Raw genomic sequence first — 12,141 nt, 5'->3', positions numbered from 1 at the left:
TTGGCTGAGGTACTTAAAATTCAATTTACATGTGTCCCCGCTTACATTTACGTTGGTGTCTCCTCCCCCCATAAGCAACTCCCACTTTCCATTTCGTTAAGAGATGACAGACATTTGGCGGAAGAGCAGGCCCTTCTTTCTGGCTGTAGACGGTTCAGTAGAGTCGTGAAGAGCGAAAAGTTCAATCAGTTGCCCAGATGTATTTATTGCCAAATAACGGGGTACTTGGATACATCTGGACAGCCGAATGAACCCTTAACTCTTCATCTTTCCAACAGCTCTTTATTTCCCAGCTTTAGAATCACCTAGATAAAGGGAGAGAAACAAACAAACAATCCACTTTGGAGCAGAAAGATCAGTCTCTTCACGGTTCTGCTGTCCCATTAAAAAACAAAACAAAACAAAACAAAAAACACCAAAGCGACTCTAACCTGTGCATTTTATGGTATACAATGCATGTAAGTCATCAAAATACAGCAAAGCTTATAAATAACAGAGCAACAACATGAAATTAAAATCTGTCACATACAGAAAACTGAAGCAAAGTCAAAATTAATTGTATTATTAATAATTTATATAATACATAATTTAGTCTAGTATCATTTAGTACCTTAAATGTTAAGTACACATGGTATAGCATAGAAGAGTAGGCGAGAAGGTTGAGGACACAGGTTCCAGCCCTGACTTATTTGATGTGTGACTTAGGGTAAGTCGCTGGACCAATTTGGGCCTCAGTTTTTTTCATCCATCCCATGAAGTGTTTGCGATAGGGGATCTCTATATCTTCCGGCTCTGAAATGCTGTGATTCAGGTTTTTGTTTTTCGTAAAAGTTTGATATTGTTTTATGCCACTTTATAAATCAGATGCTTCTACGTAGCTCAGTTTGGTTACAATTAGATGCTACTTCTTCTCTTTGCCAATTCATTGTAAGAGATGACATTCACAGAGCCTTGGATTGAAGGGCATGTGACAGTGATTCTTAAAGTGGGTATCTCATAACGCCACCTCCAAATCCTAAACGTTCATGCGCACGTGTTCTGTCCCATTTCCTGTTTCTACTTCCTTCAAGGAATTCTAAAGGCACGTCTCATCCACAAGAGTTAAGAGACTATGCAGACTCACCAAAAAATGAGCACAAACGTATTTAACTGTAACTTTCTGTTTAAAAAAAAAAAATCTTATGCCCAGAATTGAGAGAAGTGAAGTTTAAGAAGTCATGACCAGATTCATGGCTATGTAAAGCTTGACTTCTGCTTTAAAGGTTTAATGCTGAACTAATACCCATTTACTGTGTTGTGTGCTCGTATTCCTTTTGATTTATTGATGGAGAAAAATAGCACTTCAGTTTGACAACTCTGAAAATACTGTTTCTTGCACGAGTTCTGTGAACTTTATACCAGATGGTGTCAATATTGGGAGAAACGGATCTATGTTATAACTCCTCTCAGTGCTCTTACAGCTAAAATATCAGACCACAAATGACATGTAATGTTTTTGCCTTTTTTTTTTTTCCTAACTGGATGCGTGAAGAATTCTGCTAATTACCCTTCCAGAGTACCTCCTGTGCAACTCAAGTTACAAAATAAAATCTGTCAGGAAGTTCAAGTCCACGTAAGTCTTCAAATCCTTTGGTTCATGATTTCAAAGTGTGTGTGTGTGTGTGTGTGTGTGTGTGTGTGTGTATTGGGGGTGTCACAGAAATGGCGTGTAAATAATGCTTTACTTTTCCACACTGCATATGATGCTGTCTAAATCATGCATTTGTGCAACAAAAATACATTATATACACCAACATGAACACTTGGTTGTCTTTAAGTAGTAAATGATAGGGGGTGCTGTTACGTCAATTGTTACATTTTAAAATCTGTCCCAAGAAGTCCTGATTTCTTATTTTATAGACAACTTTCTAGGTTGAAGTTATAGGGCTTTATTTTTTTTCAAAACGCGGGTGCAGTGCTAATAAAACAAAATCCACACACATTTAATGACCACTTACTATGTGCCAGGCACTATGATCAGTAGTTTCACCTAATTTAAGTTCCACAACTCATTTTAAGAAAAAAATAAAAGAAGAAATTGTTAGGTTCAAAGAGGTTAAGCAGTTTTTCCTAGCATATTGCAAGGTCAAGATTCTAAAAGAATAATTGGGGGATATTTTAAAAAGCACACATAGGAAGACAATATAAGCAAAGAGTTTATGTGTTCATCAGGACATTGTTCATTTATTCAATTCATTTATTTAATGCCTACTATGTGCTTGGCGATATTCTAGACACTTGGCATTGATGGGATTCAGGGCAGGCAGGCCACCTCAGAATATGCCACTTTGGGGTGTGGATTATTTTGAGCTGAAGGTAATCAAGGCCCAGGAGACTCAAGGAGAGCTTTTTATCTCCCACTTAACTGCCTAAAAATATGTAGATAGGGAGCCTGCACCAGGAAGACAGCTATTGCAAAAGGTAACTTTTTTGTGTACGTTAGAATGGCTTTTGGGGCACCCGGGTGGCTCAGTTGGTGAAGTGTCAGACTTCGGCTCAGGTCATGATCTCGCAGTTGGTGAGTTCGAGCCCCGCCCTGGGCTCTTGTGCTGACGGCTCAGAGCCTGGAGCCTGCTTCAGATCCTGTGTCTCCCTCTCTCTCTGCTCTTCCCCCCACTCTCTCTCTTTCACTCTCAAAAATAAATAAACATTAAAAATAATTTAAAAAAATAAAAAGACTTTTCCCCACGGCAAGCAGACATTTTTTTCCCAAGCATTTGTTTCTCCCGTCTTACGAATTGTCTTTCTCTGCTTTGAAGTCCGAGCCCCTTACCCCCTTCTCCTTAGCTCAGAACTGCATATTAACCTCAACTGCCTGTCAGTGGGTCTCATATCTTTGAAGCACCCATGCATACAAAATTAAATTTGTTTATCCCTTGTCCATCTGGCTTCTGTCAATCTCATTATTAAAATAGCCAAAGAACCAAGAGGGGTAGAGAAGAAATTTCCCCTCCCCAACAGGATACACCATTAAATAAAGCAAAGACCCCTGCACGTTACATTCTTGTGCTTTCTATTGATTCTTAATTATTTCTCTTTTTAAAAAATATTTATTTATTTTGAGAGAGAGAGAGAGAGAAAGTGCAAGTGGGAGAGGGGCAGAGGGAGAGAGAGAGAGAGAGAGAGCATGAGACAGAATCCCAAGCAGGCTCCGTGCTGTCAGCGCAGAACCTCATACAGGGCTCGATCTCACCAACTGCTAGATCACGACCTGAGCCGAAACCAAGAGTTGGATGCCTTAGCGACGGAGCCACCCAGGCGCCCCTCATTCTCAATTGATTCTTAACTTGTGGTAAAGTAAATCGGTACAGTGTTTTAATACTTTCAAGATTTTACTCATCTTTTCTATAGGTAAAGGAATAAAAGTCATGCAAGCTACTTTTGGCAAATTGCCTCATTCCTTAAGCCTACGAACATATTTGTGATGATATATTCACTACTCTTCTCTATTGGAACTTCATTTTTTCCCACCAGCTGCTGGTATTGGGGTTCTGAAATAAGATCTGTTGTTACTGCACGACTTGTATTGCGAGAAAGATTCCTCAAATTTTAAAATCTTATTTGAACTTACTAAAATATTTTGGTCCAGATTAAAACCATCTGTATAGAGAGGCAGCTAAAAACAATGAAAGCCAAAGGAAGAGTTGGCAATATAGTGTTTCCACAGCTAATCTTATGACGCATGTATATATATATATGTATATTTGAAAAATTCTACAGACCACAAAACACCTGCTTCTCAGAGATAGCCAGAAATTATTCTAAATGGTCATTGCAATTAACTTGCCAAAAACTGAGAAATTACACTCATGAGACGAGGACCCAGCTCAGGCCAATATTTGTGGAAACTTACTCATCAGCGTCCCACATACCTTTTGGCCAGATGCTTTGTATGTGGCAATAGAGAAGCTGGGTTAGTGTAAGACTTTACAAAGTTCACTCCACTGAATCTGCTATTGTGGTATGCCCTGGGAAGTGTTACTGTCTAAGTCAGCATCTGTCAACCAAAGAGAAGTAGAGAGAAGAATAAAGAATCGTCTTGATGGAGAAATCCCTGTAGTCATTTCTCAGTACGAAAAGAGTAGAAAAGGAGAACGGGTAACAATTGTCTTCATGTATTAATTTATTCTCCTACGTCAAACGCTGTGGGAAATGCTTTATATGCTTTGTCTCCTTTAATCATTACCATGGCAACAGGGCAATCGCGGATTGAAAAAATAAATTGAGATGTTAAAATACCAAATGCAGATAGTAAGTGGTAGAGGTGGAGTCAAGTTCAGAATCGTTCACTCCAATGTCTACGTTCATTCACCCTGTACCACGAATCCTTAATGGTAGTTCTCCGACTTCTACAAGAAACTGCGAAATTCTCTACATTGAAGGCTGTACTGGTCGGTCTCTAGGCCTAGTAAGTGCACTCGCAGGGAAGGTGTTGAAACGGACCACTCGAAGACCATCCAACTTCCTGTTTTGATAGTTTGAGGGAACCGATCTGTCCAGTGTCATGTTGTTAACTGTTGTCAGTGCCAAGATAAGAAGCAAATTAATCTCTTTCCAGTCTTTTGATGCTGAGCCTTACGGAGGGCAAAGGGCCTCCAAGAGTCACAGATGATTAAAGTCTCACTACTGTACGCACAACTTTTAGTACCGATGCCTCATACCCTCCCTTTAAGAGAAAGACACGAAGGAAATGTCACAGGCTACAAAGTTAGAGGCAGTAGAATGCCTTCCTCAACACGTGGCTCTTCAAATATTCCACAAAGGAAGTCAGGCTAAAGGCGGGAAGAAAAAGGGAACAAAAGAAGGAGAGGAAGAAGAGAAGGAAAGAATAAAGGTGCGGAGGGAGGGAGGGAGAGAAGGACACACAAGGAAGAAAAGGAAAGAAAACTGTTGGTCTCAAATCTGTATTAATTCCTAGTCTGGAAGCCCCACATGGTTGTGTGATGCATACTGTTCCGGGGACCGAGTCTGGCAGAGATATGCTGGCGAGACGATTCCCAAACATAAGTTGTTTACGCAAAACTTTGTTAAATCTCACACTTGCTTTCTTGATCATTTGATTTACCCAAAACAATAGCAGGGGACCAAAGTGATTTTTAGATACAATTAACACTTCCGTGGCTAGAGCAAAAATGTAAAGAAGGCAATTTTTTTCTGTTGGGAAACATACCAGTTTCTGTATTCAAACAAGTAGTATGGAGAGAATCCCACCAACAAATTGTCCTAGATTATTGTTGTGATGCAGTTTGTGAATTTAGCACAGTTGACGCGATTGTAGGCAAAGCAAAACACTGCTAGCGGGATTTCCATTTTTTTTAGTGTTTATTTATTTTTTGGGGGGGACTGGGGGAAGGGCAGAGACAGGGGGACAAAGGATCCTAAGCGGGCTCTGTGCTGACCGCAGAAAGCCCCGATGTGGGGCTCGAACTTACAAACTCTGAGATCATGACTTGAGCTGAAGTCATGAGCACTTAACTACTGAACCACCCAGGCACCCCCCCCCCTCCACCGTCCCTCCTCTCCGCTGGGGAGATTTTAAAGAACAAGGGAAGGTAGCTTGTAGTTTTGGCTAAAGTGATTCGCAACATGACACTGCCTTTGATCTTGTTAAAACTGTTTCACTGTGCCAGTGACTTTGAAAGCAGAGACTCCTTTGAAGCAATGAAGTATTCAATTATAGTTGAAGAGTTTGCCAAATAAGGCCCTCTCCCTCTAGGTCACATAGTTAAGTACGCATAGAAAGTCTTTGGTCCGTTATATATAGTGCTGAATAACACTAAAATTTTTGAGTCAGGCAACTGACTTTTTGAGAACGTTTTGTCTCTAAACCTTTAGGATCAACATGTATGAGGTATGGGGATAAACGGACTTTGTAATTTTTTTTATTTTGCAGATTTTATTTTTCAATGTAGATACAAACAAAAGTTCAAAGTCACACTAGCCTAAGAACAACAACTAATCTACAGCAAAGGGAATTTATATTTATTATCAAGGAGTCCATTAGATGTGCCATCAATATGTGAAAAAAGTTATCACAAAACATGCTAGGGTAATATTAACAACATTCTGTATTGATTTTGTTTTTCTTTCTTTCTTTCTTTCTTTCTTTCTTTCTTTCTTTCTTATGTTTATTTATTGTTGAGAGACAGAGAAAGAGAGAGAGAGAGACAGAGCGCGAGCAGGGGAGGGGCAGAGAGAGAGGGAGACACAGAATCCGAAGCAGGCTCCAGGTTCTGAGCTGTCAGCACAGAGGGCGACGCGGGGCTCGAACTTTAGAACTGCGAGATCATGACCTGAGCTGAAGTTGGATGCGTAACTGAGCCACCCAGGTGTCCCTGTTACTCTTTAAGTTTTAGTTACCATGCAGTGCAATATTGGTTTCAGGAGTAGAAATCAGTGATTGATCACTTACATACAACACCCAGTGCTCATCACAACAAGTGCCCTTCTTAATACCCATCACCCATCTAGCCCTTTGACTTTGTTATTAAAGGAAGACAGAAGTATGTCGTGTTTGAATGAGGGTAGATTTTTGGGGATCCAAAGATGGAAAGTTAAGTCCAACTTTTTTACTTCTTAACTTCATCACTTTGGGCAACTCTTCAATCCTTCTCCGACTGTGTTTAATCTCGTGTATGGCCAAAAAGCTGATAAATGTGAAATTGCTCTGTAAAAACCTAAATAATTGGCAGATATTAAAATGGAGAGGTATGTTGATTTCATGGGAAAGTGCATTTTCTCAAATTAGTCAACTGGAATTATCTGACTATTTTAAAATTATGTTCAGAGCCACATGACTAACTCCCAAGCTGTTTTAGTTAACATGGATTACTTGCGTAACATACAATTCTAATGTGATGTGTTCGTAATGAAATAACTCACAATAAAAATTCATTGTATCTCGATTTTTAAAGTTTGTCTTCAAAGATTGGGAGGCAAATCAGTCAGCAATGGTTATAATATATGTGTCTAAATAGTGTCACCTGGAAAAAAAAAGGGCAAAGTTGAAAGTAGACTGTTTTTGCATCAGACTAGAATTGAAATTTGCAGTTTCCATGGTACTCAAACACTCTGAGAATTTACACGTGTGGAGAAAGAAAAGAAGTCACTCACTTAAGTTATGAACTGCAGTGTGGAAATAAATGGCTTGTCAGAGGAGAAATGATTTCTTGTAAATAGTTTTGTAGCAGCAGTTTCAGCATAAATACACTCTCCAGTCGGCTTTATTCTCCTTATAATTGGCTGGATTATAGTACCATCCTGAGCTAAAATTGATAGTGTTCGGCAATCTAGTCCAGAGAAAAGGGGTATCCGGACAATCTCGTTTTACCATAGAAGCACCTGCATTCAGAATTGAATGCCTTTTCTTAGGTTTTTAACGTGATGTTTATGTCTTTAGGTTTTATAGTGCCATGGAAACAATGTGCTATTAACACATCTTTATAAATATGATACATTTTTTTCCCCATCTTAATGTCCGTAGTGACATTCTGAGTAAGAATTCCATTAAGAAGCATCTATCTCTTCGTCACTTTTTAGGCAGACACCTAGTAGGCGCTCAGAAATAGCTTTGAACTTTTTGAGTTGGAGCGTTGAGGATAACGAGTTCTTAGAGGGTTTTGTTTTGTTTTTCGTTGTTGTGTGGTTTTAGTTAAATTAAGCTAGTTGGTTGGTAGTCATTGATGATGGGGTTTTGGAATGGTGGGAGTCCAGAGCTGATGGCCAGAAATGAATTCTTGAGATGTCTTTGGTGCAAAAAGGTGATTTTCTTGAAGCACGGGGACAGGACCGTGGGCAGAAATTGCTGCGCTGGGGTTGTGAAGAGTGGTTGGTTATATACTATGGAGTTGGGGGAGGGAAAGGCAAAAGGGAGGCCTCCAGAAGGATTTTCATATGCTAAAGAGGGCTCATAAGATACCTGAGGCCTTGCTGTTGTCAACCGGTTTCCCTTTAGCAAGGCACTAACATTTAGGGCGGTAGGGAGTCCCTGGAGAAATGTTACACTCTGCATTTGCCTCAAGTATTGGTCAATGGGCTGCGGTCATAACGAAATTTAATTTTACCTACTACTTCCTTCTTGTCTTTGTTCCCCACATCACTATGGAGTGGAGGGTGATGTTGGGGCTCCAGGAAGCTGAGTCTGTAAGTTTCTGGAGATTAGGTTGTTGATAGGATTGCCTTTTTCTTGTAATTTACTAAAACATTTATAAACTGATGGAGACTCGGGTCCTGCATGACTGTGAGCTCTATCAGTTAACCATTTGTTTTTCCCTTTCCTTTGTTCTTGGGCAGCCAGGAGTGCCTGAGGAATATCACACATATCCCACCTTGGGGGAGGGGGGTTGGGGGGGGGTGGTAGCTTGTGCTTTGCCCTCAGCTTGCCTTATGCCTTAAGCTCCGCATCAATTGACAGTTGGTCTTTGCTCTTTATCTACAACAGTATTTAAAATATTTTTTCCTTTTGTTTAGTTGTTTTTAATAAACTCTAGAAAAAACAGCTTGGACAAATCTTAAAATCATAGCTTTCTAAAAGACTGATCGGAATGCAAACTGGTACAGCCATTCTGGAAAACAGAATGGAGGTTCATCGAAGAATTAAAAGTGGAACTACCCTACGACCCAGCAATTGCAGTAGTAGGTATTTAGCCAAAGGATACAAAAATGCTGATTCGAAGGGGCGCATGCACCCCACTGTTTATAGCAGCCCTATCAGCAATAGCCAAATTATGGAAAGAGCCCAAGTGTCCATCAAATGATGAATGGATAAAGAAAGTGTGGTATATATATACAATGGAATACCACTTGGTGATCAAAGGGAACGAAATCTTGCCATTTGCAACAACGTGGATGGAACTAGAGGGTATTATGCTAAGTGAAATAAGTCAGGCAGAGAAAGACAAATATCATATTATTTCACACATGTGTAGAATTTGAGAAACTCGACAGATGAACGTAGGGGAAGGGAAGGAAAAATAAGATCAAAACAGAGAGGGAGGCAAACCGTGAGAGACTCGTAAATACAGAGAACAAACTGAGGGTGGCTGGCGGGGTGTTGGCTGGGGGGAAGGGCTAAAGGGTTGAGGGGCATTAAGGAGGGCGCTCGTTGGGATGAGCACTGGGTGTCATATGTCCGTGATGGATCACTAACTTCTACTCCAGGAACCAAAACTACACTGTATGTTAACTAACTTGGATTTAAATAAATAAATTAATTAAAAAATAACAAATAACAGGCTGATCAATGACCTTTCAACTTAACCCCATCTAATATTTTTATTTTGTAAAATTATATGCCCATTATATGTGACTGCTCGGTTACTACCTTTTTCTTGACTGGGTTGCCAAAAGCTACAGGTTTCTGTTTAACATGGTGAAGTAACGCAACGTGTTATAAACAGGAGGAAGCCCCCTGGAGAGTACATTTCTACAAATCAAACTTTATAAATCATATATATATATATATATATATATATATTTTTGCTCTTAACGCTTGCAATGAGTGTAAAAGAACCACCTCTGTGGGTTATTTTCATGTTTCAGCTCAAAGCAGGACCAGCAGGTGAGGAAAAAATGAGCATGTCCAGTCCATTGTAGAGTCTTTATGTTGACTCAAAGCCCATCAGCAAACCATTCCTGAAGTTTCTATTTCCGTGGGGCGCTTGCTATTCAGATAAAACGACAAGGATAAAACAAAGAGCCGGTGAATTGGGGAAGGTATGTTGTGTCCATCGAACTGGAGAGCCTGATGGAATGTGTTTTTATTGAGTAGGGCAGGTGGAATTACAGGCTTTCACATCCATTCATAATGATTTGGAGTAGCATGTCAGTCCTGTTTACTAAGGCATAATTCATGTTCCATTTCAAGGAGTAATTCAATGCTTCATTCTCTTAGCTATGCTGTTGTGAAAGAAACACAATATGAAGGAGTACAAAAGCCCCTGCCAGCGTAAACTGCTAGAATAAAATGAAGAGATGCATTCATGATGCTTATATTTTATGTTCAAGTCCGTAGACTCATGCTTCCTTTGCCAAGACATTCATTTGTGGCAGCAACCGTTGATGTTAATGAAGGAACTGGCAGTCCTGTAAAATCCGGTGAATCACGGGAGATGCAGTCTCGAGAAGGAAAACATTGGCTAGCAGCTTGATATTTCTTTTCCTCTATGAAAATGACAGGTACGACTTTTTTTTTCTTTTTTTTTTTAAATTTTTTTTTCAACGTTTATTTATTTTTGGGACAGAGAGAGACAGAGCATGAACGGGGGAGGGGCAGAGAGAGAGGGAGACACAGAATCGGAAACAGGCTCCAGGCTCTGAGCCATCAGCCCAGAGCCTGACGCGGGGCTCGAACTCACGGACCGCGAGATCGTGACCTGGCTGAAGTCGGACGCTTAACCGACTGCGCCACCCAGGCGCCCCGTCTTTTTTTTTTTTCAAAGTCATCATGTTCATTAAAAAGTTGCAGATGCAGGCTTTAAGACGACACCTAAAAGTGGTTGCCTTCTTTTTCACAATGACAGTGAAGGCGGCTCACTTTGTCTCTAACAAAAAAAAAAAAAAAAAACACCCGAGGAGGATAAAAGAAAAGACTTGATGCTCGGCGTCATCATTAACTTATTGAATAAGCTTCAACTGAGGGCCTTCTCTATGTCAGGCACCGTGCTAGGTGCTGGTGGCAGGGTGAGAAGCAAAATAGATAAGATCCTTTTTTTGGATGGAGGAGAACGTCTGTTGCGTGTCGCAGACCTTGGATGAACGATCACACACGTTCCATATTGCTGGAGGTTGGCATTGACGCTGAGAGAAAGGAGAGGGTGCCACCAGCGAGGTTAGTTTGGATTAGTCGATCAAATATGGCTTCTTTAAGAGGTAACAAGGGGTTGGGATCTGAAAGATTCACGCTGTGCCAATTTTGCATCGGGCAGAAGGTTACTGGCAGGAAACTGTATTTCAGTCTCAAGGCTAGCAGATCCAAAGCCACTTACAGTGCTAGAGTTGTGTGAGTGGAATGATGAACTGTATGATGAGTCGTATCAATAAGTCATAGCTTAAAGCAAAAAGAAAGAAAATGTATTATAAATGTTTCTAGAAGCACCTGGGTGGCTCAGTCAGTTGAGCGTCCGACTTCAGCTCAGGTCATGATCTCGCTGTCCGTGAGTTCGAGCCCCGCGTCGGGCTCTGTGCTGACAGCTCAGAGCTTGGAGCCTGTTTCGGATTCTGTGTCTCCCTCTCTCTCTGCCCCTCCCCTACTCACCCTCTCTCGTGCGCTGTCTCTCTCAAAAATAAATAAACATTAAAAAAATTTTTAAGTAAATAAATAAATATTTCTAAAAGAAAACTTGAGGACATGAAACTGTGCCACATGAACACTCACTTTATCGTGGAGCATTCTCAAGATCCCATAGAATGTCTCAGGTAGAATTCTAGTACTTAATAAATAAGACTTCCTTCTGTGGACACCTTTCATTTTGGGCAACACACATTTTAGAGCTGCCATCTAGTGACTACCACAATAACTACAAGAAAAAAGTCATTTATATTGGTGGGCACTGTGGTGGTTTTGATAGAATAAAACGCTCTTACCCCCACGTGCAACAGTCTATGTGGGTACATATCGAATTCTGGAGCCTGTTTCTTTATATTAAAGGTATATCGATGTGCACATGGCAAGGACACTGATGTAAAAAAGAATAAGATAAGTTACTATTAAAAGTAACAGATAATTCTCTTCAAATGTTATCTCATCCCAATTTTGATGGACCAGTTTTGCAGATTGCGAAAATTACCAAGGGGTTTCCCAGAAAGGAAACAAAAGCGGCTGCCTTTCCCAATGTGGCAAAAAAAAAAAAAAGGGAGGGGGTTCTAAATGGGGTAGGTTGAAGTAATTTTTATGACGTAGAAGAGAATAGAAAATAACATCATTTATTGCACGCAGTAAAATAAATACTTTTTGTGAAACACTTTGTGTGTGTGTGTGTGTGTGTTCTGAATTTCACACTATAGTGCACTTCAGTGCTGTCAATATTGGTCAAAAGTTTTTGAAACTTTAAAGCTTTTCATGATATTGGGTTAGTATGACAGGCAAAAACTCTAAGAATGATC

Source organism: Lynx rufus, unplaced genomic scaffold (genome assembly GCF_022079265.1).
Source record: "Lynx rufus isolate CCGP_SWC_20201006 ecotype Redwood Valley unplaced genomic scaffold, mLynRuf1.p SCAF_19, whole genome shotgun sequence".
In the NCBI taxonomy this organism is placed as follows: Eukaryota; Metazoa; Chordata; class Mammalia; order Carnivora; family Felidae; genus Lynx; species Lynx rufus.
This window is presented reverse-complemented; position numbering follows the sequence as displayed.